This window comes from Aquarana catesbeiana, linkage group LG09 (genome assembly GCF_042186555.1).
Source record: "Aquarana catesbeiana isolate 2022-GZ linkage group LG09, ASM4218655v1, whole genome shotgun sequence".
NCBI lineage: Eukaryota > Metazoa > Chordata > Amphibia > Anura > Ranidae > Aquarana > Aquarana catesbeiana.
In genome coordinates, this window is record NC_133332.1 from 92681668 (window position 1) to 92704433 (window position 22766).

Below are 22766 nucleotides of genomic sequence, written 5' to 3' on the forward strand. Positions count from 1 at the left end.
GGTTGGGAATGCGGCTTGCAGTCCAACCAGAAGTGACGGTTCTGCCGCCTGGAGAATCTGTTGTGGTCGGAGGTAGAGGGGAAGCTGTCGCCACTAAAGGGACCAACCACCTTATTACCAGGGACCATAGTGAGTAGCTGAAGCAAGTACCGGAACAGTATTCTCACCAACCAGGGATGGTGAAGAATCGTAAAACTTCAGTGGGTATCAAGCCAGGGACCCAGCCAGTAGAGGTAAGGCTTGCAGAGCAGCCTTGTGTGTCAAGCCAGGGACCGAGCAGGCCAGCGGGGTGAAGCTTGAGAAGCATCTTGAGTGCCAAGCTAGAGACCCAGGAGAGAGGCAGGGGTGACGCTTGAAGAAGAGACTACTGTGAAGATTGGAGGAGCTTAAGGGATTCAGTGGCAGTGAATCATCTAGTCTAGTGAGAGACTGGGAGCTCAGAGGGCTGAAGAACTACAAGAAGTGATTGTAGTGGAAGTGAAGGAACTGTTACACTTTATGTTAGGAACTGTTAAAGACTGTTGCTATAGGAGACAGCATTCTTACACATGCAGATGTGGTGTCTTGCTAGACGCTTTTCCCTACATGGCTGTCCTCCTGTTGAAGTCTTGGAGTCTGCCAATTAATCTTGCAACTACCTAAGGGTGTCCTGGCCCTAACCCTATTTCCCAAAGTTCTCTTAAGAGAAATAAAATCTCTTTTGCATTCAAGAAGTGTCTAGCGCCCAATTAATATACCTCATATTACACCCACTATGCCTTGCAACCCACCATATACAGAAGTATGTCAGCTATCTTTGGCTCTGGAGGTTCTCATTAGAACGAAGGAGGCTGGGGACCTTGCTACACAGGTTTAGATACGCATCTAAATCTGCCCTAATGTGTGTCCAGTTCAATGCAAAAAAACTGGACTGTTAATAGTATTCATTAACCATTCCAAAGCAAAGCCCTAATGGTGTGCTATCATCACAAGCCCTGCCTTTGACTATTTAACCAAAAAATAGGCATATATACACTCACACACACACACACACACACACACACATCTTTCATGAGATTTGATGAAAGATATGATAACTGACTGCTCACAAACAGTAGCTGATCGAACATGTTTTTTTCTATTCCGTCTGCTGGTCCATATCATGGCTTTCCAAACAGACGAGTTTCCAATCTACGCAAACTTGTGGTTTATTCATATGCAACCATCTATTCAGAAAGAAGGTTTCAGCATGTCATCCATTTGCTATTGACATGCATGAATTAGGTGGCCGCTTGTTCTTGACAGTGGCAGAAACAGTTTGTCCTGCTGGTATATTTAGCAGAGTTTTGTGGTTTGGAAGTCATTGTCTGTATTTGCTTGGATAGATGGACATCCACAGAGGGGAAATTACAGCATGGTACAGGAATAAAAGGTACAGGGGAGTTTTAGCACAGCTCTGGCACTCTCATGGTTGATTCACATGGGAAGCACATACCTGCCATCATTCCCAGGGTGCAAAGTCAATGGTCAGAAATGTTGCAGTTTGCAGTTAAAGCGGAACTGGAAATGATTAAAATGCTGAAAAAACAGAGTTAGGTACCTGGTAACTCTTTTTCTAAGAAGTCTTCCAGGGCAGCATCCGAAAGATAGGCTCCTCCTTCCTGCAACAGGAAACACATTAGTCCACCATTATAAATTTGTTAGTCTCACCTGTGTGCCCCAGTAGTATTAAAGCACCGAAGGAACTCTGTAAGCCAATGCGTCCCCACAATATCTGGTATCATCGCTTAGGGTGGGAACTAGTGCTGCCCTGGAAGACTTCTCAGAAAAAGAGTTACCAGGTACCTAACTCTGTTTTCTCCAATCGTCTTCCAGGGCAGCATCTGAGAGGATGTCTCAAGCAATACTTACTAGGGTGGGGATAAGGTCTGGAGCACCTTGCGACCAATGTCTGGTCTTGACAGCTGGTCACTGCGGTAGTGTCTCACGAAGGTACTGAAGCTCGACCATGTCGCTGCCCTGCAGATCTGCTCCGGAGTTGCCCCTGCCTTTTCTGCGACCGAGGTTGCCCAGGCTTTGGTCGAGTGGGCTTTGACCCTACTTGGGGGGGGCAAGGTTTTGTCCCCAAATGGCCATCTGTATGGCAAGGTTTATCCATCTGGCCATCGTGAGTCTCGATGCCCGCTTTGCCTTATTGACTCCTGCATAGAGGACAAATGACATGGCAGTTCTTTGCCAGCCCTTTGTTCTCTTGAGATAAGTTATGAGTATTACGTGATAACCACATTTTGCATCCTGCGAAAGAGACTTTTGGTAGAAAAACTTGGTTTGGCGAGAGGACTATTTTATCTGCCTGGATCAGTCAGTAGGGTTCCATTGTGTAGAAAATCTTGAGATTTTCATCTACTCCCCTGGCCAATGCTAGGGCCACTAAGAGTGCGGTTTTTAGTGTAAGATTTTTATCTGAGCACTCTTCCAGTGGGTTGAATGGCGGAGAGGGGAATCCTCTGAGCACCGTGGAGAGGTTCCATGTCGGAGTTCTGCTGACTTTAGTGGGTCTGGCTCTATTTAACGAGATCAGGAATCTCTCTATAAATGGGTCCTCTGCTAATCTGGTGTCCAGACAGGAGGAGAATGCTGCCACTTGTACCTTCAGCGTGCTCCGAGAGAGGTTGAAGTCTGCTCCCTCCTGCAGGAAATCCTGAATCGCTAGGATGATTCTCTGTCGGAATCCAGTTTATTTCCGTACCAGGAGACAAACTTTCTTCTCACTCTAGTTATGGGGTTTTCTGCTGGCTAGAATAGGGTTGATCACTCTGACAGTTCTTTCTTTTGCAGCCTCACCCTCTCAGTAACCAAGCCGAAAGCCTCAAGAGTTTGCAATTTGGGTGGTTGACTGGCCCTCGTGATAGGAGGTCCGTTAGGTCTTGCTGGTGCGGCTGGAGACAGTTTGAGTGACTGAACCATGTACCCTGGGGCCAGTGAGGTGCTACGAGTATTACTGTTGCCCTTTCTTCCATGATTCTTTGGCTAACCTTTGGTATTAGGGCGGTCAGAGGGAATGCATAACACGGCTGGTGTGCCCAGCTTTGATTGAACGTGTCCACTCTGATGTTGTCATCTGTGGTATCCAGCGAGAAGAACCTTGGCAGTTTTGCATTTGTCCTTGAGGCAAACAGATCTACATGGGGCACTCTCCAGGTTTGCGTGATCCACAAGAAGGTTGCTTAGTTTAGAGACCACTCTGTCTGTTTTATGGTCTTTCGACTTAGAAAGTCTGCCAGCGTGTTGTCTGTCCCCTTCAAGTGGATGCCCGAGGTTGATCGGATGTTTGTCTTAGCCCATGACAGAATTGCTTCTGTCAGGCTCAAACGAGGAGATTTTGTCTCTCCTTGCCTGTCCAGGTATGCCACTTTTGTGGCATTGTCTGACTGAATCTGGACATCTCTCCCCTGGATAGCTGGTTGCAATGCTCTTCGTGCTCTCTCTACAGCTTTTAATTCCCTTATATACTAGGAGGCTCGAGACCATCTGGAGTTACATCTCCCCTGTGTACAGAGATTCCCCATGTGCGCCCCCCATACTAGGGTACTGGCGTCTGTGGTAGTCCTCACAGGGTTGGCTTGCGCCCATCTGCGCCCCTCAGCGTAACTGAGCGGATTGAGCCACCACTGAAGAGAGATTGTTTGACCAACCGAGGGACAGGAATGGACATTTCTAAGGATGATGGATCACCATCCCACTGGGTCAAAATGTGATTCTTTAGAGGCCTCATGTGGAGCTGTGCCCAGGTGATGGCTGGGATCGAGGACATCATCAGTCCTAGCACTGCCTCATTCTTTTCTTCCGTCTGGAGGGTTTTGGTTACTCTGGCGTCTAGCACATAATCCAAGTATACCACCTTCGGCTTGGGGTCCGCTGCGATTTTTCTGTATTTACTAGCCATCCCAGGTTTTTGTGTTTTTTTTTAGGTTCTTTGCCGTATCTGCAAAGAACAGCAGATTGTCTAGGTATGGTATCACGCCTATGCATTGCTGTCTCAGGCGCTTTAGTGCTTCTGCTATAATCTTTGAGATTCTGGGCACAGAAGAGGTGCCGAAAGACAAAAGATGTGTACTGCAGATGCAGGGTTGCCACCGGCCCCTGGATCGTGAACCTTAGGTATCTTTGATGACTTTTCTTTAGGAGTACATACAAGTATGCGTCCTGCAAGTCTATTGTGGCCATGTATACCTCAGTTCTTTTGCTTGAATGGCTTAAATCTCCTGTAATGACAAAAGGGCGCCTTCCCCTGCTTGTTTTCTGCTTAGGGGGAACCCTTTGTTCTTCGCTGCAGTCCTGTCCAGGACCGTTTACAGGTCTGGCCCAAACACAAAAATTCCTGTGAATGGGATCCCACACAGCCTATTCTTGGAGGCGATGTACCCTCCTATGACTTTCAGCCACAGGGCTCTCTTCCCTATGGCCGTGGCCCTAGAAGATATCTTACCATTTCAGCTGAGGAATCTGCTAGAAAAGCTGCCACTCTGGTTAGTGTGGGAATGGTCCTCACTAATTCTTCCCTTGGCGCATCTCCTAGCAACGCTTGCAGTTGAGACAGCCAGCTAATAGGGTGCAAACTGTGCAGGTGGAAGCCATTGGCGGATTCAAAATCGCCTCCTCTGCTTCTCATGCTCCGCATCATCAAAAGCCAAGTCGGATTTGTTTGCAACTCTCACGAGGGAGGTATCTACTTTGGGACATTTTCACCCAAGTCTTGGTGTTTTCCCCTGCAAATGGATACCTGCGCCTGACCGCACCTGGTATGGAGAGCTTCTCCTGGGTTTTCTGGGCTACAACCCCTTGTATATTTTGTTGTGCAGGGAAAGCCCTGCAGCTTTTTGCTCTTTGATACACAGTGTGTCTGCTATAGCCTTTAGGCTAGGTTCCACTATTGCAACCAGAAAGTCACACGATTTTTTGATGCAATTTTGCCGCGGTTTTGCTGCCATGTCTTGAAACCATGTCTGTGTATTCTTAAGGTCTATGGACCTCAAGTCACATCAAAGTGGGACCAAAGTAGTGCAGGGACCACTTTGAAGTCGCTGCGACCTGAAGTTGCACAGATATGAACGGTACTCATTGGAAGTCATGGGGTATGAATTGTCATGCGACACTGCAGTCCCAAATCGCATGAAAAGTCGCACTAGATGAGACCGAGCCTTGGAGGATTATCTGTGTCTCCTGAGGGAAATAGGGTGCCCTCTGATGCAGAGTCACCCTCCTCGGAATCCCAGCATAAGCCGTCCTCTGAGTTCTGTTCGGAGTTATCCGAATCGACTAGATAGGGTACTGGCTTGGCTAGAGCTTGTTGGCACCTCCAGCTTCTCTACTGCTGAGCGTATTGGCCCAATAGTGCTCTTTATTTCCTTTTTGAAGGAGTTAAGCATGTCTTTAAGGAAGCCTTTTGACTCCTTAGCCACCATTTTATGCATTTTTGGCATAGGGGCTTTTTTCACTCAGGGAAAAACCGGTGACTGCAGGAGGAGCATGCCTTGTTCTGGTCTGCGCCCTTTTTTCCTCTGGGGCCTTTGCCTGCAAGTAAGCACAAAGGGCCTGAGTGCGGTGTACAATGCAATTGTACGGTTTGTAGAGAGGTAAAGACAGAGGTGACTCCAGAGTGCTCTGGTTTACCTTGGAGCTGTCCTGACATGCAGGATCTGCAGGGCAGGGTGGAGAAGCGTCCGACATGGCCGGCCACCGGGATCCTCTGTTTAGAGAGCCCTTTCTGCTTCCTGCTCCAGCCCCACCCCCAGCTGACCCCATGCGGGTTGGTGGACACCCCTGCACCTGCCACGTCCTCTCTGGCATCCTCCTTCCTGGGTTTCCAACAGGGAGGGGGCACATTAAAGGCCTTTTCCCTGGAAGCTCCAGCCTCCACCAAGATAGCCGCTGACCAGACCGCACGATCGTTAATGATGCGTCCGACCTCTCTTGCCATACCTCCCAGGACCGCAAACGAGGGGATCTTGCAGAGATGCTTGTGGGATCGGAATACGATTGGTGAGCAGGAGGGTCAGCAGCCAGGTCTCCTGCACAGCGAGAGAACCTCTAAAGCACCTGGAGTGCAGGGCTCAGCCAGATGGCCCTCCACCATCGAGAAGCAGTAGCTGTGGGGAAAAATGCCGACGGCATGAAGTGCAACTGGGGGTATAGTTGCATACCCCTCTGTAGGGGTGAAACTTCAGGCAGAGCCTTGAGGCTCAGATTGCTGCCCCTGCTTGCCCTCCCAAGGACCCCTGGGCTGAATGGGATGCTGGTCAGGGAGTCCCCTGCAGAAAGCACAGAGACTGGATAAAGTCCGGAGGAAACACAAAACAACTGAGGCACACAGGTGAGACTAACACATTTTCAATGGTGGACTAATGTGTTTCCTGTTGCAGGAAGGAGGAGCCTATCTCTTGGATGTTGCCCTGGAAGACGATTGCAGAAAATAACCTTTTATCACAGAAGAGACTCTGTATTTTTTCTTTATCATAAATACTTTCTCCCCGGCCCATCACCAATATTTTTCATTTTTTTAATTTGTACACAGAGCCGCATGTGCACTGGAAATACTGTTTTCTGGCACCAAAGCAAAGGACACCTACAAACCGAGATCTAAATTTAAAAATTTTTGATACTTAAACATGCTCTAGAACAGGAGGTTCTCAACCACTGAACCGGCCACGGCCTCCCACCTTCCGGGTCTCAATTTAGCTGCAGATAATCTAACCCACCACACTGCCTTCCAGTTCCCATAGTGCTAACCAGCCTCACATAGTGGGATGCAGTGTCCCTCAACCTCCAACAGTGTCCCCAGGCCCCCTGAGAGTCTTTCCATCCCACAGTGTTGCGCAACCTCCTACAATGCCCCCTGCAGTGCCCCTTAACTTGCTCCAGCCCTCCATAGTGCTCAATAGCCCCAGTGTGTCTTCCACAGTGCCTTTGCCACCTCCAGGGACACTTCTCCCACCCAGCTTCCTCCAGTAATCTTAATCCTTACAAGGCCACCAAGTCTTTTGCAGAGACCCTCAACCCCCCCCCCAGCACCACCCCTAGCCCCATCTTCTACCCGCAGTGACACCTATCACAATCCAGAATTTCAAAACATAATTTGTATTTACATACTTTTAATGTGTCTTTTTTTTTTTTTTTTTTTTTTTTTACATGTGGGGCATGGAAGGTTTGGGGAGAATTTACCAGGCTCTGGTTTCAAGAAGGATGAGAACCACTCGTTTCGAGAAAAACCTTTTTGAGAGAAGCCTCAGAGAGGAGTTACAAATAGGCCACAGAATGACCAAAGAAATGCTTTTAACTGGCTTGTCATAATTTTTTAAATTGTACACTGAGCCGTATGCTCATGAGAGTTACTTTGTTCTGGCAGCAAGAAACAGGACATCTACACACTAAGGTCTAAATCTCCAATTTTTGTTACTTCAACATGCTTCCCAAACCAACCGTATAAGAAGGAAGCCTTGGAGATCTTGAACACACAGGTGAAAGGCAGAGGCCACAGAATTGTGCCAGGGTTAAGAGTTAACACTGCATATCTACAGTATGTAAGAGTATGGATGTGTTGATTCCTAATATTGTCCATAAACCTGGCAATTTTGGAGATATCCATCAGCTTTCAACCACATCAATAAGCAGCTCATGGTTTCAGTAGTTTTGTCAGTTTCGAGTGACTACATGACTGAATCTGGCATAGAAATTAATTGAATTTTTTGACAGGAGCTGCAGCGATTTACACCAATGTCCACTGTAAATTTTCACATACAGGGATTTTGGTTAATAAAAGGAAATCTGTTATTAAAGAAAAATGATGCAGACTGCCATAACTCACCTCCTTAAAAAAAAACTAGACGCCTAGCTCTCGTGTAAATTTTTGCTAAGTAATGAGTCACCTACGTGGAGCAAGCATGCAGGAAATCTGACTTCACGTGCTTCATGCTTGTTCCAGGTCTGCAAATATTGAAGTCAGAAGCCAGTTAGCATTTTCAGAAGGTCATTAATGGCAGCCTCCTCCATGCTTTCAGTACAGGGTTCCTTTAATGCTGTAATTAGATGAAGACTTGCCATGAAGAAAACCAAAAGCTTAGCTTCAAAATATTGGAAATAGTCCATAACTAATTTAAATGGCAAGCAAAAGCACGTTTAAAAAAAAAAAAAGACTTTTTTTTCCCCCAGATAATCCTGTTAGAAATGTTAATGCCTAAAAGGTTATAAAAGGGATTACATATTTTATTTGCTTAGTATTATAGCACATAAAGAATATTTCCATTATTTATTCAGACTTATTCACTAAGTAGTGCCAAGAGCAATGAGAACATGCAATGTGTAAGATTCCAGAGCAACCAATCAGCATGCGGGTAACAAAGATTGTGCGCTACATGCCTTTGTAAAGTGCAGATTGCATCTGATAGAGGTGAATTATATATATTATACACACACGCACACACACACACACACACACACAAACACACAAACACACAAACACGGTATATACAGTGCCTTAAAAAATTATTCATACCCCTTGAAATTTTCCACATTTTGTCAGGTTACAACCAAAAACGTAAATGTATTTTATTGGGATTTTATGCAATAGACCAATACAAAGTGGCACATAATTGTGAATTGGAAGGAGCATGATAAATGGTTTTCAAAATGTTTTACAAATAAAAGAGCTGAAAAGTGTGGCTTGCATTTGTATTCAGCCCCCCTGCTGCCATCACCATGTTTCACGGTAGGGATGGAGTGTTCAGGACCATGTGCAGTTTTAGTTTTCCGCCACACATAGCGTTTTGCTTTTAGGCCAAAAAGTTAAAATTTTGGTCTCATCTGACCAGAGCACCTTCTTCCACATGTTTGCTGCGTCCCCCACTTGGCTTCTCGGAAATTGCAAATGGGACTTCTTATGGCCTGCTTTCAACAATGGCTTTCTTCTTGCCACTCTTCCATAAAGGCCAGATTTGTGAAGTGCATGACTATTAGTTGTCCTATGGACAGATTCTCCCACCTGAGCTATGGATCTCTACATCTCCTCCAGAGTTACATGGGCCTCTTGGCTGCTTTTCTGATTAATGCTCTCCTTGTCCGGCCTGTCAGTTTAGGTGGACGGCCATGTCTTGGTAGGTTTGCAGTTGTGCCATATTCTTTCCATTTTCGGATGATGGATTCAACAGTGCTCCATAAGATGTTCAAGGCTTGGGATATTTATTTTTTTATAACCTAACCCTGGTTTAAACTTTTCCACAACTTTTTCCCTGACCTGTCTGGTGTGTTCGTTGGTCTTCATGATGCTGTTTGTTCACTAAGGTTCTTTAACAGCTGCGTTTATACTGAGATTAAATTACACACAGGTGGACTCCATTTACTAATTAGGTGACTTATGAAGGCAATTGGTTCCACTAGATTTTAGTTGGGGGTTTCAGAGTAAAGGGGGCTGAATACAAATGCACGCCACACTTTTCAGATATTTATTTGTGTAGCACTAACTCTCGGTGGAGCTGCTGGTTTAAACGGGCTTGTTACCTTCACTCTCCTTCCCGCTGTTTTACCGGCACCGGGTCTAGGGTTCCGTTGAGTTTACCTCTGGACGATACACGCACCAACACTTGAATACATCTTCAATGCTTTATTAAACGATTTACTAAGGAAGTAGTAGGAAAGAGGCAGAAGGGAAACCGCAGAAGAAACTCAAATATCTTCTTGTAAGATTCTTGACAAATGTCCTGGTAGAATTTGGATATTACAATAGAATGCGCTCCCCTCGTGGGACACACTCTTTGCTCATCTGGATAGGCCTCTCTCACTTGCCTAGCAGCCAGTACGTAGCACGAACAAAAGTCTCTGCCACAGACTTATTTGGGATAAACCTGTACGATCCTCTGCCACAGGATGTATTGGTTTTCTGCAATGAACGTCAGTCACAGTGCTTGAACCTTTAAGCCAACCCGGCAACACTATGCTGTATAGTTACTTTTAGGATACGTCCTCCAACCGAGTCACCAGGCCCCTCTCTAGACCAGCACGCTGCGTGATCCTTCCATGACGGGTCCTCCCCTGGGATCTCCTCGGTTGTCCAACTTCTTCCCTTCTGGATAGACAGCTCAGGACCATTCCTCGGCTGCTGTGGTAGGCCCCAGACAAGCTTCTGGGCCCACCCCTGCGCCGCAGCGGCGTGGGCCTCCGGAATGGAGGACCACGAGATTGCTCTCTAACGCATACCTGTCGGCCAGGAGGGCCAGCAGGTGGCTGTAAAACGAACCACACAATATGGCATCTGTCCCATAAATACCCTCGCCCAGAATGCAACTCGGAAGACCACCTCCACCGAGTTGTCTCCGGGACAGAAGAGCATCCATACGCTTCGACACGTTGCCCTTCCAACACTGACCAGTGATAACAGCGACACCCACCGGTCAGTATGGAAACACACACACACACAACGTCAGCCAAGCTGGAACAGAGGCAAACCTAACCTATTTAACGAACAAGTTACTAAATCTACCTAACATAGGGTAGATCGCAAATCTACCAGCGCTACATTTGTAAAAAAATTTGAAAACCATTTATCATTTTCCTTTCCATGTCACAAATATGTGACTCTTTGTGTTGGTCTAGCACATAAAATACATTTACATTTTTGGTTGTAACATGACAAAATGTGGAAAATGTCATGGGGTATGAATACTGTCAAGGCTGTGTCTGTTTCTATATGCATATGTAGTACCCTCTACCTTAGGTAGGTAGGTGCTAGAGTAGTGTTTGTTTTTGTTTGTACTGCCTGTGCAGGTAAATTTAGGCAGGCCTAGCTTTGAGGTAGGCCTGTTGGTTTTTGATCTGGGACTGGGGAGTGGTTTAGTGTAGCAGCAGGGGACTGACATGTACTTTGTCTCTCTGACGCCTCCTTTATTTTATGAGGGTTCTGGAAAAAGGCAGGGCAGAGAGTGAGTGACACAGAGTGTATCTGGGAGCCCTGACCAATCCCCAACTAGGATTGGCAGGGGGCAGGCCTCCTATATATACTCATGGTCAGCCTGCTGGGGGAGGAGTGGTCGGGTGGAAGAACTGAATGATGGAGTCTTAGACTGTCGCAATCCTTGAGGGAACCCCCTTTCTAGGGGGGGTAAACCCGGGTCTGGAGCTCGGGAGCCTCTCTCTCTCTCTCTCTCTCTCTCTACATGGTTATTGAGAGGTGCCCTGGAACAGGAGCAGGAGGAGAACAGTTGGGAGCACTGCCGGGCGAGTCATTCAGGAGGGATCCATGCCGGGGTCGGTGAGTGAGAAGCACAGTGAGAAGTTCTGAGAGAGAGACATGCCAGGATTTGGATGTGAAGCCAGAGGGAGAGATTGTGGTGTTGTGAAGTTAGGTCACTGCAGCTAGGAGGGTTGGCAGGATTTGCACTGGACTTTCTGGGATCAGTAGTCCACCAAGTATCAGTTAGCACAACTATTTTTTTCATCTAAAATGGTTGCTACAACTAAGGGGACTGCAGACCCCTGCCTAAAAATGGCTACTAGTAATAGGTTAGGACTTATTCAGAGTGAGGCCTAGCCATGCGCTAACGGTGACAGGAATCTAGTAGTGTGCTGGAGGAGATAAACTACCTTTATTTCAACTAAGAAAGATTCATAATTTGGGCATCTCATGTCCCTTTTCCCCATCCAAGTTTAATCCCCTAAAAAAAAAAAAATCAAAAACAAGTGAAAGACTGTTCATTGACTGGAGAAAGTGTGCCTGAAATGGATGTGTGACCAAGCAGGGTTATGAGTGGAGCTAGAACATGCAGCGTCCCCACGGGGGCACCACTACACACATATGTGTGTGTATATGTATAATATATATATATTATACATACACACACACTTGAATGTATTCAAAATGTATCCATGCGGTCCATTTTATGCTCAGTTTCCCATAAAGATTACAATAAGATATGATTCTTAAAGATCTTTTGATTCTCTCATGGGAGTGAATATACACGGCATGAACATAAAGGGACACATTTGTAGCAGCAAACATACTGCATTACTGTATACAAGCCTGTATTTATAAACTGGGTGGATGCTTCTTTGAATCCTGTAAGCACAGAGTCTTGCCAGCCCAGGCCTCCACGCCCTTGTCAAACCCTCGCAGTCAGAAGAAGCTACGTCATAAGAAAACAGTGGAAATGCTCCAGAATAGACAATTATATGAAAACATAGCACATATGAATGCCATTCTAATTTTATGTAACCGATTCTTTTTTTTAGTTGAAAGAATTCCAGACCTATAAATAAGCAGATTATTGTTTAAAGCCCAATATATTCTGGCTGAAACAAACCATTTCCATTACCAATATACGTGCCTTGTCAGTGGTATATAAACTGTATGTAGTGGCGGCTGGTGCTCCATTTTGGGGGAGCAAACAAACGAACCCCCCTCAAACCCAAGACCGTGCCGACCCTGGCAGTTTCACCACTGGGTGCCACGGGATGGGTGGTATGCTTTGCAGTGTGCCACGGGATGGGTGGAATGCTCTGCAGTGTGACACGGGGTGGGAGGAATGCTCTGCAGTGTGACACGGGATGGGAGGAATGCTCTGCAGTGTGACACGGGATGGGAGGAATGCTCTGCAGTGTGACACGGGATGGGAGGAATGCTCTGCAGTGTGCCACGGGATGGGAGGAATGCTCTGCAGTGTGCCACGGGATGGGTGGAATGCTCTGCAGTGTGCCATGGGATGGGTGGAATGCTTTGCAGTGTGCCACGGGATGAGTGGAATGCTCTGCAGTGTGACACGGGATGGGAGGAATGCTCTGCAGTGTGACACGGGATGGGAGGAATGCTCTGCAGTGTGACACGGGATGGGAGGAATGCTCTGCAGTGTGACACGGGATGGGAGGAATGCTCTGCAGTGTGACACGGGATGGGAGGAATGCTCTGCAGTGTGACACGGGATGGGAGGAATGCTCTGCAGTGTGACACGGGATGGGAGGAATGCTCTGCAGTGTGCCACGGGATGGGTGGAATGCTCTGCAGTGTGACACGGGGTGGGAGGAATGCTCTGCAGTGTGACACGGGATGGGAGGAATGCTCTGCAGTGTGACACGGGATGGGAGGAATGCTCTGCAGTGTGACACGGGATGGGAGGAATGCTCTGCAGTGTGACACGGGATGGGAGGAATGCTCTGCAGTGTGCCACGGGATGGGTGGAATGCTCTGCAGTGTGCCATGGGATGGGTGGAATGCTTTGCAGTGTGCCACGGGATGAGTGGAATGCTCTGCAGTGTGCCACGGGATGGGTGGAATGCTCTGCAGTGTGCCACGGGATGGGTGGAATGCTCTGCAGTGTGCCACGGGATGGGTGGAATGCTCTGCAGTGTGCCACGGGATGAGTGGAATGCTCTGCAGTGTGTCACGGGATGGGTGAAATGCCCTGCAGTGTGTGTCACGGGATGGGTGAAATGCTCTGCAGTGTGTCACGGATGGGTGAAATGCTCTGCATACATACAAACATATAAAAAAACTTGCACACACACACCCTTTCAAAAAATCAGCAGTACAGTACCTTGAATCACACAGCTGGGTACTGCACTGTAGGGGGAGGCATAGAGCACAGCAAATTGGGAAGACACCTCTCCTTCCTTTGCTTTCACTTTGCCGAGTGTGTTCACGATCTGGCGGAGCTCCCAATTCTCGATGCACGATGAGGAGTTCGGTCTGACAGCCTCTCTCTAAGAACCACACAAGGCCCCTGGAGCAAGGGCGGGGTTGCATTTGCGACCCCTGTTGCTATGCCACTTTCCGTTTTCTGCTGAAACAAAACCAATTTGGGCCGAGTGCTGCTCTTCCAATCACGGGAAGCCTTGTATTTTTTCAATGAAAACAAGGTTTCCTCTGATTGGCTGAGATGGAGATCATGAAGTCATCCACCCACCTCTCCACCTCAGCCAATAAGAGGAAGCCTTGTATTAATTGATAAAATATAAGGCTTCCCATTAATGGACTGGATTTTGTTCCAGGAATGGGACTGTAAGTCCCTGTACAACTGCTGGAACATAGCACTGTATATGGTATATGGCTGATGGTACATACAGTTTGTATAGAGATCCTAGCAAGCACATGTATTAGTAATGGAAACAGTTTGTTTGGTCCAAGTGAAACGAAACCTAGAGTTAGGCTTTAAGGGTTCATCCACACTGTTCTGTAATAACATTTTTAAATAAAGCGAGTCTCGCTACATTAAGGCAACCTATTCATTCTGCAAGCACCTCAACACACCTGCACCATTTTTTCCCCAACATAGTGCATCACACTGTACTGTTCACTGTTCACATCTTTGTGTTCAGGTGTGCTGGGTAGATGCATTGAGGTGCCTTTTGAAATGAATGGCCCGACACAGAGTTGCCTGTGTTACGCAAATCCACATTTTACCAAACAGGAACACATCAATGTGTATTGCACTTAAAATACAGAGCTGTTGGTTTCAAGTCAGCTAGCACTTTTATCTACTATTCATGAAGAGGAGAGCAGCTGATAATCTCTCCAGTATATCACACTAAAGCCCTGTACACACAGGCTGAATGTCAGCAGACAACTGCCGGATAAAAAAAAACAAAAAAAACGGGCGACATTCGGCCCGTGCGTATGTCGGTCTACATAGCAATTCATGAAATGGAATTTTGAGACATTACAATAAAGTTAAAAATAGGATTTTTCATCAAACTTTACCTGTAAAATTCTTTTCCATACATCATGGGACACAGAGGCAAATATTCATTACCTGCTGGGTTATACTTCATCTCCAGGTGAATGGACACTGATAGACCAAAGGTCCTTAGACAGGAAGTGATGCCCTATATAACCCCTCCCATACAGGAAGTACTTCAGGTTTGTAGCGAGCACTGAATCCTCAAAAAGAGGGGAGGGACCTCTGTGTCCCATGATGTACTCAAAGAAAAGAATTTTACAGGTAAAGTATGATGAAAAATCCTATTTTCTTTTACATACATCATGGGACACAGAATTAGGCTAATATGGACTTCCGTTAGAATCGGCACATGTCCCTCTGCCCAGGCTAGTATGTGCTTCACCTCCTTCAGAGCAGAACAACTCCTGGTACCGCCTTGGTGGTATATATAGACCGCTGCAGTGGCATTGTCGGACTGAACCCCAATAGGGTAGTCCTGAAGCTCTACCGTCCAGGACCATAGGGCCAGTCGTACTGCCCATAATTCCAGGACGTTGATGGGCAGGATCTGTTCTGTCCTTGACCATTTTCCCTGAGCGGTGAGCCCTTCCAGGGTCGCTCCCCAGCCTGAGAGACTGGCATCTGCAGTCAGTACTCTCCAAGTTACTGGGAGGAAGGATCTTGCCTTTCGCAGGTTCTGATCCTGCAGCCACCAGTTTAGGCTTAAGTGTGCCCGAGGAGACAAGAACATTGGATAATCCAGGGCTTGTCCTCTCCCGTTCCAAGCCAACAAGATGTCTGTTGTAGAGGCCTGGAATGGAACTGGGCATAGTGCACCGCCTCGAAGGAGGATGCATCCTCCCTAGAAGACTCATACAGAGCCGAATGGAGGGTTGTCTGGTGCCCCTTATCTGACACACCTGATTCTTCAGGGCACAGAAACGTGCAGGTGGCAAGAATACTCTTGCTTGGACCGTATCTAAGATCAGACCTAAATACTTTAGAGTCTGAGATGGTTTCAAGGTTGACTTTTCGGCATTTATGATCCAGCCTAAGCTTTCCAGATACCGCACTGTGCATGTTATGCTCTGTTGTAGAGCCTGTAGTGAGTGATCTCTGAGCAGGAGGGCGTCCAGACAGCCGAGCGCTAAGATCCCTTGGGCCCTTAAAAGACCCAGTACTGGTGCTAGGACCTCCTGCTCCCTGTGTGGTCTGAAGAAGAGGTCTCAGGGTTCCCAAAGAGGACCAGGGGGGCCCAGTAACCTCTGCAAGAGGCAACTTTAAGCAGACCTTCACCCTAAATTATATCTTAAGCTGCCCTGCCTCCTTCCCCTCCCTCTTTACCCTTACGGAGCATTTTTTTTTTCCTACAGTAGACTTCATTTGTGCTACAATGCAATTTCTCATCTAGGTGAGACATTCTAACTGCCCCCTGTGCAAATGTGCTTCAAAGCTCAGTTCCCAAGAGAGCCCTGCAGCACATCTGTGCACACCGTGATTTCCCCATCTGCACATGCATGGGGTTTTCCCACACAAAGACTGGCAACAGGGAAATCTGACAATTTTCCTGTGTATGCACATGTGCAGATGTGCCCATGAGTTCTGCCAGGACCCAAAGGCACAGCCCCACGGGCATATCTGCACATGCATAAAATTGTGCCAGAAGGGGGTGAAGCCTAATAAGAGCAGGACCTAAAGTGGTTGTAAACCTCAGGCATGAAATATGAACAAAGCATATCCCTCTATAATGTGTACTTGTCTCAATTAAGAGCACTAAGGCTACTTTCACAAATAGGACGCCCAGCTGTTAGCGCTAAAGCGCTGCTCTTTTTAGCGGCGCTTTTCAGCTGCCAGCGGGGCGAAGTTAAAAAGTCCAGTTTTGCAACGCTTTCAAATCTCTTTTCAGGCACTTTGGAAGCGCTGCCCATTCATTACAATGAGCAGGACATTTTAGGAGCGCTAAATACAGTGCTCCCAACCCATCCCAAAGATGCTGCTTGCAGGACTTTTCATAACGTCCCACAAGTGCACCGCCCCAGTGTGAAAAGACACACTGAAATTAATAGTTGGCGGTTTTCAAGCGGTTATCAAAGGCTAGTTCTAAAAAGCCTGAAAATGTGTCATTTTTGTCTGCTGCTTCATTCCTCTACTATCAGAAGGAGTCACTTGTGACAAGTTTCTTGATGCCAAGAGAAAAGCGGTGACAGGAAGGAATCTCCAGCTGATTGACAGCCTCAGCTCTGTTCTTGTGTGGAGGGTGTGTCCCTTCCCTCCAATTAGCCCTCAGAGCTCTCCTTACTGAGCTCTGCAGAGTGTGACTTCAGCCCTCCGCCCCCATTTTTCTGAACTCATAGGCAAGCTTTAAAATCCTGGATGTATAGAAGATAAGACTTCTAATAAACAGGTACAACTTATGTAGGAAGATTTGTTTAATCTCTGTGTATTACTGGGTGAACCTTTACTCAAAAAAAAAACGTGCCCGCATTGCATCCCTCTCCCCATTCACAGGGTGAAATTACTTCTTTCCCTCCCCTGGATGAAATAGCTGATCTTTTTATAATGGGGGGGGGGGTGTTTGTTTATTTTTTTCTCGCCAGCCCACCCGCCCACCCAATCTATTTTCCCCTAAGGGGAGAATGACATGTCCCTGTTTCTGAAGCCTGTTAAGAGTATGCATGCCACATATCCCAGGAGGTTTTAGCTTCTACATGGTGCTGGAATAGGGTGGGCATGGCACTAGAGCAGGGATATGCAATTAGCGAATCTCCAGCTGTTGCAAAACTACAAGTCCCATAGTTAGTAAGGTTGAATAAAGACACCAGTCCATCCAGTTCAACCTGAGTGAGTGTGGGTGCGTGTCTACAATTATCCCTATTTATTTAAGGTACCCATATAGCGCCGTCAAATTACGCAGCGCTCCACATATACATCGCACACTCACATCGGTCCCTACCCTCAAGGAGCCCACAATCCAAGGTCCCCAACTCATATTCATATACTAGGGCCAATTTTGGACAGAAGCCAATTAACCTACCAGCATGTCTTTGGAGTGTGGGAGGAAACCGGAGTACCCGGAGGAAACCCACGTAGGCACAGGGAGAACATGCAAACTCCAGGCAGGTAGTGTCATGGTTGGGATTCAAACCAGTGACCCTTTTTACTGCTAGGCGACAGTGCCATCATGCCTCTGCCTCTGGGTGTCATGCTTGTGGCTGTCAGAGTCTTGCTATGCCTCATGGAACTTGTAGTTTTGCAACAGCTTGGGGTTGACTAATTGCATATCCCTGCACTAGAGGAAGAGGAAACTGGTGTGCATTGACAGGGGGCTGGCAGTTTCTTTTAGGTTCAGGCAGCTGACCCTTGATGATGCACACCAGGTCCGTTATCCTCCAGCGTCCCATTAATATCAGAGAAGAAGATGGTGGCGCAGGACCCAATGTATGGCAGCCAAGTGATGGATTACAACAGGATAATACTGGATTAACTGGGTGGGTAAGTATGTGAGGATAAGAGGTAAAAAGAAACTTAAAAACAAGTGAACACAGGAGGGACACGAGCAGGGGGTAAAGTTCCACCTTAAATAATACATTTTTATAGAGATTCATTACGTTAGACCAGGGTTCTCCAACCTTTCTAAAGGAAGGGCCGGTTTATTGTGCAGCCTTTAGGTAAGGCCGGACTGTGGCCATTGGGAGCAGGCATTGCCCTGGCATCAGTGGGAGGAATAGTGTCCCATCATTGGTATCAGTGGTAGGAATAGTGTCCCATCATTGGTATCAGTGGTAGGAATAGTGTCCCATCATTGGTACCAGTGGGAGGAATAGTGCCCCATCATTGGTATCAGTGGGAAGAATAGTGCCCCATCATTGGTATCAGTGGGAAGAATAGTGCCCCATCATTGGTATCAGTGGGAAGAATAGTGCCCCATCATTGGTATCAGTGGGAGGAATAGTTTCCCATCATTGGTATCAGTGGGAGGAATAGTTTCCCATCATTGGTATCAGTGGGAGGAATAGTTTCCCATCATTGGTATCAGCGGGAGGAATAGTTTCCCATCATTGGTGTTAGCGGGAGGATTAGTGCCCGAACATTTGTGTCACTGGGAAGATTAGTGCCCTATCATTGGTATCAGTGGAAGGAATAGTGTTCCATCATTGTTATCAGTGGGATGATGAATGCCCTATCCTTGGTATTAGGAGGAGGAATAGTGTCTCATCATTGGTATTAGTGGGAGGAATAGTAATCCATCATTGGTATTAGTGGGAGGAAAAATATCGCATCATTGGTATTAGTGGGAAAAATAGTTTCCCCATCATTGGTATTAGTGGGGAAAAATAGTTTCCCCATCATTGGTATTAGTGGGTGGAATAGGATCCCCATCATTGGTATTAGTGGGAGGAATAGTATCCCCATCATTGGTATTAGTGGGAGGAATAGTGCCCCATTGTTGGTGTCAATGGAAAAAATAGATCCCCATCAATGTCAATGGGAGAAATAGTGCCCTGTTGTTGATGTTAACACCAAGATTTATGCCCCATTATTGGGGTTAGTGAAAGGAATAGTGTCTTATATCAGTGGGAGGAAAAGTACCCCAAGGGCTGGATAAAGGCAAGCAAAGGGCCGCAGTTTGGCGACCACTGCATTAGACCAAAAGAGGGAGAACTAAGGAGTAAAGAGGGACAGATGGATTTGGTTCCAAAAGACAGAGTTCAAAGCTATGCAACTTCAGTTGTGAAGCACAGGGGCTAAGGATGGGCTCTCAACCACAAGAGCTGGGTAAAGCATCACAGCAAATCTTTCTCATCATTATCTGACCCATTAGAGCGCGGGTCTCTGTACTATGGCCCACTGCAAGATTTTATCTGGCCCTCTGATGTAAGGGGGGACTCTGATGGGAACTCGTATGTAAAACGGGGGGGGGGGGGGGGGGGGACCTCTTATGTAAATGAATGCTGATTTACAGGGCTCTGATGTAAGTTTATGTGGAATTTCTTTGCTTTGTTTTACCGAAGTTTTTTTTACTCCGTTGTTCTAAATAATATGCTGATTTTTTTTTAACACCTCAGAGTAAAACATATTAGTGCATTTAAATTTAATTTGTGCATTTTTAAAGTTGATTTTTTTTTGACCTACAAATATTTGTAAAATATATAAATTTGACCCATATAATAAAAAAGACCCCCACACTGGCATACTGTCCTGTAGACCAAACTGCTACTAAATCGCACAGTGTTTAGGGCTGCAGAGCCGCACAGCGTCGGGGCGTTGTTATACACATATTATCATATCACACAGATCACTTTTTTTATCAGAACTTTATATGAAGTTGCATTTATGCATGCATTCATGTCACTATATAGCAGCGTGGTGTGCTGTACTTGCGGTGTGGTGGCATACAGGACCATGCAGTGCGGTGCGATATTATTCAAACATGTTGCATAATATTGCACAGCTCTGGAATGCAGCCCTCTGGTCTGAACATGACACACACAAAAATTCTTGTTTTCTGTGTGCCGTTGCAGTTACACTTGTGTTTTTCCATGAGGAGAAATGCAGGTAACTGCACATAGTGTGAATGGGCCCTTAGGCTAGGTTCACACTATCGCGGGTGAGAGAATGTATGTAAAACACATGCGATCCCGCAACCACAGCCAAAAGGCACTGCTATTTAGCAGATTAGCGTGGGTGCCAGTGCTGCTCAGTGTATTCCGACAATGGGGAAGTCAAAATACAATACTTCAGCAAGAGTGAGTATTCCATTCACATTAACCTGTTCAGATCCGCACTATAGCCGAATGACGGCTACAACGTGGATCTTCTTTGCCGGGAGTAAGTCTATTGACGTCCTCCCCTTTCAAAGCTGGCCACGTCCCCCTGAAGGGAGCGCGCAGAGCGCGCTGTGATCACCCGAGTCAATGAGACTCAGGTGATCACAGATCCGAGTAAGGGGACGATCCTGGCCCTTTACCACATGATCAGCTGTCAGCCAATGACAGCTGATCAGGTGATGTAAACAGAGGATCGGTAATCGTTTTGTCAGCGTTAGAAGAAAAAAAGCCGATCGCTGGCTTTCCTTTTGAAGGGACAGCGGTCCCGAAGAGGAAGAGCCTCTGTGCCCACCAGTACCGCCTGCCAATGCCAGCAATCAGTGCCATGAATCAGTGCCAACAGTGCCCACAGTACATCAGTGCCACCTATCAATGCCCACCAGTGGTGCCAATCAGTGCTGCCTATCAGTGTCAACTACCAGTGCCCATCACTGCCACCCATCAGTGCCACCTATCAATGTCCTTCAGTGCCGCCCATCAGTGCCACCTATTAGTGCCCACCAGTGCCCATCAGTGAAGGAGAAAAATTACCTTTTTGCAAAATTTATTAACAAAATATAAAACGGTTTTGTATTTTTTTTTGGTGATCGCGCAATTGTCGTTCAATGAGTGACAGCGCTAAAAGCTGAAAATTGGTCTGGGCAGGTGGGGGGTTTACGTGCCCAGTAAGCAAGTGGTTAATTGTGTGAATGAGGGAATCGAGTCACTTGTTTTCGTTCAATATTGGCTGAACCAATATAAATGAATCATCTATGGGCTGCGTTAGAAGAACAGCGAGGATTTCTAAAGACAGTCATGAACAGGGAGCACGTCTGCCCCCTTGTGACAGTAATACAGTAGTACATTAATCCAAACTGCAATATAAAAAAGAAAAAAAAAAAAAAAAAAAGAAGGAGATAAAACACATCAATAATCTGGATAATATGACACGTCTAGTTCACAATAGAAAAACTCACTCCAGATCTGTTCCGGATACATTTCTGCATGTGCATTTTTAATGCGTGTTTGATGCATTCCAGTGCAGTTTTAGATGCGTTTAACTGCATTCCAGTACAGTCCAATGCAGGAAAAATGCAGAATGTTCTACTTTATTCTGGAACGCCCTGGAACTGACCACATTGGTATGAACTATGCCATTGGAAACCATATATCCTTCATTCTATGTATTTTTAATACAGAAAAAAAAATGCACTGGACTGCATGTGGTGTGAACTGGCCCTTAGGCTGTTAGGCTCCATTCACACCTATGCATGTTGCTTTTACACGTTTCTGCTGTGCTTTTTGTGGGTTTTTTTACTGCAATTTTGCCGCAATTTTTTTAAGGCAAATTTGTTGTTGGGAAGATTTAAAAACGCAAATTAAGAGATCTTAAGCCTCGTACACACGGTCTGATTGTTGGACGACCGAGTGTCTGATTTTTGTCAAAAGGGCGTGTACAGGATTTTGTCTAGCATACCAACTATCTACAAATTTTCATTTGACAAATGAACGTAGTGACGTACTAAGAGAGTATAAAGAGGAAGTTAATTTCTCAAGCTCCACTCTTAGGGCCCCTTCTGCTAATTTTGTGTTAGTAGAACTTCAGTGAGTGTTGATTCGCGATTTTCAGATCGTACAAAACAAATGCCTTTTAAAATACGTTTGGCATAACTACATCAGTATCACCAGCAAAGCAGCTTCATTATTATCCCATTAAAGAAGATGAGAATTTTGACATTTCATCAATTGCCGCATCACGAATGTTAATTCTAGATTACGAGCGGTAGTTTACAAGACCAAACTCTTCCCAGTTGTTCCTGGATTCTGAGCATGCGCGTTTGTACTTTAAACTTTTGTGTGACTGATTTGTGTACTGACTATCCAAAAATCAGACATGGAGCCCTTGTTCTTCAAAAATTTACTAGCCTGTCATCCAACATTTGTTGTCAGAAAATTGGAAAACAGTTGTCGAAAGGAGCATACTAATGGTAAGAATTTCAAACAACAGCCTGTCAAACTACAATCCCCTTCCAAATTTTGCATTGTGTGTACAAGGCTTTAGAGACTTTTGGGCTGCTGCCACCCCACCCCCTGGTATAGAGAGTCAGCTGTGGGTCTAGTTAAAGGGGACACCAGCTGGTGTTCTGAAGAGCTTAGTCCATCCATTCCTCTATAAATTTTCTTTTGAGCGTTTCTGCATTTTTTTTTTTTTTTACCCCAATTTTACCGCGTTTTGCAATTTTTTATGCTTTTTTGGGGGCGAAATTTGTTGTTGGGCAAATTA